General features: G+C 45.5%; 1 long non-coding RNA gene across 1 annotated transcript in view; it reads left to right on the forward strand.

Moving 5' to 3' along the window:
• The window catches only part of LOC116583482, a 32014-nt gene extending 23020 nt beyond the window's left edge, over positions 1 to 8994 (forward strand). Inside the window, exon 3 of the long non-coding RNA XR_004282749.1 lies at positions 6142 to 8994. This is a non-coding gene — a long non-coding RNA (uncharacterized LOC116583482). The remainder of the gene's footprint in view (positions 1 to 6141) is intronic.
• Positions 8995 to 9433: the final 439 nt, after the last annotated feature.

Here is a 9433-nt window from a genome sequence, read left to right on the forward strand (position 1 = left end):
TTCAATATTGCAAATAACACTATCTTTTTTTTTTAGATTTATTTATTTGACAGAGAGGAAGAAAATACAAGCAAGGGGAGCTGCAGAGGGAGAGGGCGAAGCAGACTCCCCACTGAGCAGGAAACTGGGGGGGGTGAAGGGGGATTTTCCAATCCCAGGACTCTGGGATCATGACCTGAGCCCAAGGCAGATGCTCAACCGACTGAGCCACTCAGGAGCCCCAACACTCTTTATCTTTTGAATAATCTTTCTGGGAAACATTCTAAAAGTAGGCTAATTTTATCAAAATGCTTGACACAAGGCACAAATATTTTTGTGATCATCAGTATATGTTACCATCATGCTGCATGAAGGCTGGCATTAACTCAAAATAAGCCTACCAGGAGCACCTGGGTGGTTCAGTGGGTTAAAGCCTCTGCCTTCCGCTCAGGTCATGATCTCAGGGTCCTGGGATGGAGCCCCGCCTCAAGCTCTCTGCTCAGCGGGGAGCCTGCTTCCTCCTCTCTTTCTGCCTGCCTCTCTGCCAACTTGTGATCTCTGTCTACCAAATAAATAAATAAAATATTAAAAAAATGTTTTAAAAAATAAGCCTACCACATTGTGGTCTAATTTGTATTCTTTAATTACTCGTGTTGTTTAATTTCTTCCATCCAGTTACTTACTACGTGGATATCCCTGCGGTAAAACTCACATGCTGAGGGGCAGGACACTTTGAGGGGAAGACTCAAAATCCGCACCCCCCCCCCCGCCCCAGCCATCAGTGCATCAGGAGTAGAGAATGAGGTGACAAAAGGAAGAATGAGGCAGAAAATGAATTAGAATGATATCGAAATGTTACAGTTTTGCCAAAGACTCAGAGATGACAGACTATTACCACAAAGGGATACCTCTCTGTTGCATCACATCAGGGGAGGGGCTGTTTTGTGCAATGAGCACCTGTGGCGGTGGAAGGTGGAAGCGCAGGCCACACCCTGCCCTCTTGGTTGGGCTTGAGAGAGCTGATGCGGTACTGGGCATGGAAATGTTGATGAATTAGTATGAATCAGGGCTTGGCTGGCAACGTGATTTGCATACCTGTGGTTTGGGGTTAGGCATGCTATATCTTTACCTCTTTGCCTTGAAGAATAGATTTGGTTGAGTGGTTGAAATTAAGCAAGGAGACTTTGATCTGAAATGGTTTGGTAATATAAGCAACTGTGTGGTTTTGAAAAATAGCGTATTCTGAAATATTTTCAAGTTTACAGAAAAGCCGAGTGAGGCACAGAGAACGTCCATATTCCTTCCACCTAGTTTCCTAAGTGTTAACACTTCACTGTGCTTGTGCTCGCTTACATAAGTCTTTCTCTCCAGTCTCCAGACCTCGTTAAAATTGCGCCGACCATCCCAGTGAGGTCTCTTTTCCCTTTCCAGTCCAGGATTCCATCCAGGCACGTGGGTTGCATGCCTGTGTTGTTTAGGCTCTTTAGGCTCCTCCAGTCTGAAATAGTTCTGTAGTCTTTCTTGATTCTTTCACATCCTCGACAGTTTTAGAAACTGCTGGTTTTACATTTTGTAGGGTGACCCACATGTGTCTCCTCAGGACTAGACTCAGTCCACATTCTCTCAGTAGAAATATCCCAGAAATGACGCTATGCTCTTCTCGGTACCTCACATCAGAAGGCAGACAATGCCAACCCGTCCCCTCACGGGGAATGTCAAACTTGATCACCTGGCCAGGTTGGTGTCTGCAGGTTTCTCCACCCTAAAGACCCCATGTTTTTTCTGTAATCAATTGTATTTTGTGGGGAGATATTCCTAGATGATGCCAATGCCCTGTTCCTCATCAGTCCGCCAGCCACCACCTTGGCCTCCTAAATCACCTACTACTGTCATGGCGCCTGGAGTGACTTTCTATTTCTGTTGCTCTGCCTTAGGTGGCCTTCTCCTATAAGGAAGAGAAGGGACCTGCTCCAGCTCTCTATTGCCGTGTATCAAACTACTCTTAAACTTAGTAGGTTAAAAAAATATTTCTCTAGTTTATGAGGCTGCATCTGGGCAAGGTGAACTATGAGCTGGGGCTGGAGGATTCACCTCTAAGGTGGTTCACTCACATGGCTGACAAGTTGGCGCTGGCTTTTGGCTGGGCGCTCAGCTCGACTTGTTAGCCACACACCCTCTGTGAGGCCTCTCTGTGTGGCTACTTAGTTGTATTCTGGGATTGAGGCTGAGATTCAATAGCAGGCATCCCGAGAGGGTGAGGTGGAAATGCATGGTTTTTTTTCTTTCTTTCTTTTTTTTAAGATTTTGTTTATTTACTTGACAGAGAGAGAGATCACAAGCAGGCAGAAAGGCAGAGGAAGAGGGAGAAGCAGGCTCCCTGCTGAGCAGAGAGCCCAAGGTGGGGCTCCATCCCAGGACCCTGGGATCATGATCTGAGCCGAAGGCAGAGGCTTTAACTCACTGAGCCACCCAGGTGTCCCGCATGTTTTTTTTTTCTGATACTATCTCTGGAATCACACAGCTTCACTTTCGTTGTACTCTGTGGCTGATGGGGTCATAAGTATCCACCCAGGTTTAAGGGGAAGGGACATAGCCCTCACCCCTCTGTGAGAAAATTACATTAACATCTCATTATAAGAACAGCATGTGACATGGAATATATTGTGGTGGGTATCTTTGTAAAATACAGTCTGTCTATCCCCCCCATTTATTTATTTATTGGTTTGTTTGTATCAATATGGACTTATGGATTCCTATTTTATATAACTGGTTGTAATCCATTATTATCATTATTTATTTTGATGCTCAATTTGTCCCAGATTTGACCATTGGGAATCCCTTGCAAGGTGGTGTTCTTTTGGCATCCTATTATTCTTTGAGCACTTCCTTTAGTGGAGGGTGGTAGATAAAAACCATGACCTGGGCACTTGGTGTGCTCTTTGTCAATGGGTTGTCATTGTTTCTAGACCTTCTTGACTACCTCTCAGAGCTAGTCTGTAAGAGGGCCTACAACACACACAAACACACATACACACACACACACACCCCTATAACTAGTTCTCCATTTTTCTGAGTATATATGTTTAAAAAGCATGGGTTCATACCAAAACCTCCGATTTCAACTCAGAATCTTAGGGTTCAGTCTGGACTTGCTCCTTTCCATGTTTTTGGTATCCTCTGCAATGGTGAGAAACCTGGCGCTTATTATAATTCTCATTTATTTGCTTAATTAATGTAACCAATCTCTGAACCACATTAGCTTCGTCTTCCACTTGCCACCCCTGCCCCTTACCACCAGCACTCTGCATTCTCAGACGTCAACAGGCACATTGCCAATGCTCTTTCATCTGGCATCTTAACAATGCTTCAGTGCCCTGTGTCTTTGGGTACCAAGAGACACACCTCCAGTGTGTCTCTGTGCAGCTATCTTTTCCTTACCATTCCATGTCCTTGGGTGCCGGTGGGCATGCTACTGACATGCTACTGACATCCTTCCTTATAACACCTCCTGCCCCTTCCATAGCACTCTACGTCTTCCAGAACCAGTAGGAATACCACTGTTATGTCTGTGTCACAGCTCCCTTCACTGCCACTGACTCCTAGAAGCTTGGAAGGGAAGATGAACAGGGAAGGTAAGCAATTGTGTTTTAATATGATTGGACCTAGCCAATCCATGGCTCCGTGTTCTCTGTCTGTAAACATCCACACTAGTTCCCTTTTTAATTATCTTTTAAAAACGCAAACTTGATCTTGTTTTTCTTCTACTTAAAACCCTTGGAGGACTTTCTGGTCAGACAGCTAACATCCCCAAACCCTACAGGACTCCACATTTGACACCCTGCTCACTTCTCCAGTATCATCTCTGTTTTATTTCTCTGGGTTCCGTCAGTTTCCTGCAGCAGAACCTTCCAATCTCTTGCATAGTGTGTAAACCTAGCTGTCAGTATTTTAGGAACTGAGCCAAGGGAAGGGACTGGAGGTCTCAATGTTCAGAATGCAGACTTCAACTTAAACCCTGGCATCTCAGTGTGGGCCGTCAGCTATACTTAGTTCAGGTGTCCCATCTTTTGCTAGCACGGAGGAAGAGATCTGGGGACTAATTGTTCCTTCTAAAAATGTTCAATCAATCATCCTGACTTCAACTCCTCACCCAAACTCCCACTTTGGGGAATACTTGGTACCTTCTGGAGCCTTTTAGGGTTTGCAATACAAACATCTTCCTTTGGTTTCAGCATTCTGTAGGCCACTAAGTCAGTTACTACTCATTTATCCATTTTCTAGTCTCCACATTTTGTGGAGGGTGGGCGGGGTTGCGCTGTCTTGCCTGTGTCCTCCTGGTGTTTGGCCTTTTCATTCCTTTACTGTCTTTTTTTGTGGGGTCTCAGGAAGTGTTCAATTTGCCAGATTTAACTGGAAGTGGGGTTCTTTCAAATAGCAAACACCCTGGTTCCTTTTAAAGCAGATCCCAGGAACAAAAATTGGACTTCATAGAATCAGGAAATATTGTAACTAGAAACAGTCATCCAGTCCAGTGGTTCTTGTCTTTTTCTTTTAAAGACTCTATTTAATAGAGTAGTTTTAGGTTTATAACACAACCGAGAGGGAGATACAGAGGTTTCCTACACACTCCCTGTTACTACACATGTATAACTTCTTCTAATATCAAGAGCCCCTCACCAGAGTGGTTCATTTGTTACAACCAATGAATCTACATTGACACATCATCACTCAGAGTCCATAGTTTATGTTGGGCAAATACTCATACAAAGTATTTTTGCTGCCCTAAGAATCCTGTTTTCTGCCTATTCATCTATCTCCCCAACACATACACCTGTGAACCACTGATCTTTTTACTGTCTCCATAGTTTTGCCTTTTCCAGAATGTCATATAGTTGGAATCCTGTGGCACACAGCCTTTTCAGACTGGCTTCTTTCACTTAGTAATATGTATTTAAATTTCCTCCTTATCTTTTCATGGTTTCCTAGTTCATCTTGAGGGGGCACTGAGTAATATTCCATTGTCTGAAGGTATTACTTGTCCTTGTCTTTTTACCACCAGGGACTCCCCCCCAACCCCCTCACATCCCCAATATTTGAAAAGATTTAGACTTCCAACACTGAATTTAGGAAACTGGTCTAGTCAGTGCCTCATTTTACAGATGAGGAGACTGGGGCTCAGGGAAGAGAGGTGACTTGCCAGACTCTCACAACTAACGAGGGGCCAAGTTAGGATGTGAACCCAAGTCCCCTGCCTTCTGCTCTAGCACTGTTTTAGATCTAGGATGTGAGATGTGTGATCCATAAAACTGATGGTTTGGTAAGGGAAATCTGTCCCGATTTTCATGCTGTGCTTTTACTCAGTAATATCATCAGTGGCATTGAAATACTACTTTTTTTCTTTTTCTTTTTTTCTTTTTTTTTTTTTTTGGTGCATAAGAGGAAAATGCCTCCCTCTCATCTTGAGGGCCACAGAGGGCTAAACATACTGGGAATCATTGGTGCTTTCTCAGGACTCCAGGGGAACTATTTGTTTGAAATGCAATAAAGGTTCCTCTGTATCAAACATGGAGAAAAAGCAATGCTGGGAATACTTCAGAGTCAGCCCGGGAGGTCTTGTTTATCCCAGTCAACCAACCAATCAGCAAGAACACACTAGACTCCTACTGTGAGCTTTTCTCGGCCAGAAGTTACCAAGGATACATGGGCTTTGCCCTGAAGGGGTTTATGATCAAATTGCAGAGACAAAACATCCTATCAACCAGCTTGTAACCTCTCTAAAGGCATGGCCTTTGTCTTCCCCATTTCTTGTGGGCCTCAGCGCGTCTGGCTTCCTTCTGGATAGGCGGTCCTTATCTATGGTTTGATTAAAGCTTCTTTGTTGCATTATTTCCTCTGCCCAAAGGGGAAATAAATGAGCGCGGAGTTGAGGCAACCGTGTAGCCCCATTCCCAGAGGTAAACTGACTACATACATTTTGTCTGGAAACAACTGCTTTCTGCAGAATCCTTTCACATTGGTAAAGGTTAAATTTTGCTATTCTCCTGGATCTTTTGAAAATATCTCCTACAAATGAGGAGGCTAACAATAAAACCCCTACTGTTTGTATGGGCTTTGTAGTTTACCGTGATCGCATTTAATCTCCTATCATGTCTCTTTCCTCAGCGCTTTGTACACAAATGTTATTGATTCCCTCCAGAGGCAGCCATGTGTGGTGGAAGAAACGGCATGAGGCTGGAGCTCCCTCTCTCCTGGGCCTCGGTTTACCTGCATGCAGAAAGAGGACAGCCTTTCGATTCCAACAGAAAATCAGAAGGCTCCTTCCACCTTCTGATTGGAGTGCAGAGCCTTTGTGTGGTTTGTGCGGTGGGCGTGGCTGTTCCAAACCAAAGGGCAGGGACAGGATGCAGTCTGATGATCAGGGACAGAGGAGGAGTGGCTGAGCAGCCCTGCGCATTGTGGCTTCCTCACTCCTTGGCCCTAGATTTCCCAGGCTGTTTAAGTTCATGATCCTAGGGCACCGCCTGTCCGCCCCCCCACCCCCCACCGTCACACACCCCATGCCATTCAAGGTTTCTTTCCCAGGGTCGGCTTTAAAGCCAGCGGAAGATTTTCAGAGGTCTCGGATCTTCTTATTTCTGACCCTCTTGACATCTGACGCCTGAAAAGAACTTGGGTTGCCTGCCTAGGCAGGCTTCCGGAGGCCACAGGCTTCTGTGTCTTCCGGGGCGGGGGGCAGAAGGGTGCCCGAGCCGGCGCAGGCGGCCATTGTTTGGGTGTTGACTCAAAGGAGCGGGAGCCACAATGCACAGGAAAAAGGATGAGCTCATGACTGCTAAATGAATAGATTCTTATCTTGGAAACAGCGGTTTCTTATGCAAAACAGGGGGCGGCAATGTGATTGTGCCCCGCGGAGTACATTCAACAACAGGGATTTCAAATGAAGAAGCTATTTTGCATACCTACGGGAGCAGCAATGGGCCAGATTGTTCATTAATTAAAAAGGGGGGGGGGCGGGCGCCGGAAAAACCCACGCTCGCACTTGCCGCTGAACCGAAATAATTCATTTGCCTTCCTCTCAGTCCCAGTTGATCAGCTTGGAGACAAATGTTTTTTCAACTCTAGGCCCCTCCAGAGACGGGAAGGGAGGGGAGAGGAGGAGGGAGGGCGAGAGTAGGGATGAGGCGGTGAGGTCGTGGCGAGGAAGGGAGGAGTGTCGCAGATAACGGTGATTTCTCAACCAGTTGTGTTTGGCGTTCAAATGTATTGTGCAGAGGTGGTCGGGTTTTGTTGCCATTTCTTCCCCACCCAGGAGATTTACCTTCTGGCTCTGTTCGATTTCACCTGAAAGAAGTCTGAGCAAATCCCCGCTGATGGGGAGGAAAGAAGAGAAGAGCAAGGAAGAGGGTGGGTGTGGGGGAGACTTGGAATGTGTTCTCTAACTACAGCCCCCCTCCCCCCATTTCCCCAGCACTGACATGTGCTCCCCTGGGACTAGAACTGCGGCTGTCCCGGAAATTCCAGAATGTGGGTCACCCACTGAATGGGTAATGCCACAAGTGGAGAGAGTTGAATGTGGTTCGGGTGGAAGGCACCAACGCCTCCCACGCATCTTTCCTACTAGCCAGGTTGCTCTCCTTCTACTACCCTACATGATCTTCTGATTAGGAATAAGAATGGTTATCATCGTATCAAGCCCTCTCAGACGCATTACTTCCTATGTTATCTCTCATCGCTGTGTTATACAGACACTTTCGCTTGTGTTTGTGTATGAGAGCTTTGCAGGTAGGCTGGGAAATAACTGAGTATTAGTGCTCGGGTCTTAGAAATGAGGGGACTGAGGCTCCGAGACACTGAGTGGGTTAGCCAAGACTGTGCAACTTGGATATTGCAGTTACCATTTAAACTCACATTGGTCTGATGCCAAAACCTGTGCCTTAAAACGAATGCAGCACTGTATGTTAACTATGCTGGAATTGGAATTAAAAACTTAATCACACACACAAACACCCAAACTTGTGCCCTAAACTACTGCGCGATGCTAACTCTCCTCCCTTCCCCCCTCCCTCCCTCAGCTGTATTTGCCCAGCTGCTACCAAAGGGCCGAGGTTGGCCTTCTGGCAAGCAGGGCAGTGACGGAGACCCTTCCTGAATAGGAAGAACACTCCCCCTGAGCACACATACCCTTCCGCGTGGAAGACAAGCTGAACTCAGCGCCCATCTTACCAGCTCAGATGGAAGAATGAACACGTCACCTCCAAGCACAGCGCGACTGCCCAAGGAGCACACAGGCCTAGCCCCAAGACATAGGAATGCTTGCTTATCATTCAAAGGAACCTGTAGGACAAGTAGTTAATCAGCACTGCCCTAGAGATACAATCACCAGATGTACCTAATGAAATCTCTAACATAAAAATTAAAGATATTTTTCAGGTTCCAAATCGTTCGAAGTGGCACCAGAGCAGCTGCTAGCAGACTTCATGGGCCTCCAATCAACTGTGTCCATCTTCTCAGAAGACCCCTGCCCAAATTTTGCCCTTAAAAACCCTCATTTGCAAGCCACTGGGGAGCTCAGGACTTTTAAGCATTAGCTCTGTGTTCTCCTGGGTGATGCCACAGCAATGAATCGCCTTTCTTTATCACAAAATCTCCGTGGTTGTTTTTATTGGTTTGCTGTGTGTTGAGTGGATAAACTTTCATTTGGTTTAGTTAGAAGGTAAGGAAGCGAGCCTGGTAAATCCATTCCCTACCACAGGCTCACCAGTATGATCCCTGTATTTTAAAGTCAGGTTTATTGAAGGGTAAATTTCATACTGTAATAGTCTCTTTTTTCAAGTAAACATATAAATGAATTTCAAACAAATGTATATTGTTGTGTCACCACAAACACAGTCAAGAATATTTTCATTACCCCCAAAGTTCTTTTGTGCCCTTCTGCAGTCAGCCCTTTCCCCCTATATCCAACTTCTGGCAACCACTGATCTATCTTCTACTCCCACAGTTTTTTTTTTTTAAAATATTTTATTTGTCAGAGAGAGAGAAAGAAACAGCACATGAACACAGGCAGACAGAGTGGCAGGCAGAGACAGAGAAGCAGGCTCCCCGCTGAGCAAGGAGCCCGACATGGGACTCGATCCCAGCACACTGAGATCATGACCTGAGCGGAAGGCAGCCGCTTAACCAACTGAGCCACCCAGGCGTCCCTACTCCCACAGTTTTGACTTCTCCTGAAGGTTATATAAATGGAATCATACAATATATAGACTTTTAGGTTTGACTTCTTTTATTTAGCATAATGCTTTTGACATTCATCTATGTTTTAGTTCATCCCTTTTTTAATCACCACATAGTAGTCCATCATATGGTTGTACTATAATTTGTTTGTACATTCACCAGTTGATAGACACTTGGGTTGTTTCCAGCTTTGAGTGATAATTAATAAAGCTGCTATGAATAT

Source organism: Mustela erminea, chromosome X, assembly GCF_009829155.1.
Source record: "Mustela erminea isolate mMusErm1 chromosome X, mMusErm1.Pri, whole genome shotgun sequence".
Lineage (NCBI taxonomy): Eukaryota > Metazoa > Chordata > Mammalia > Carnivora > Mustelidae > Mustela > Mustela erminea.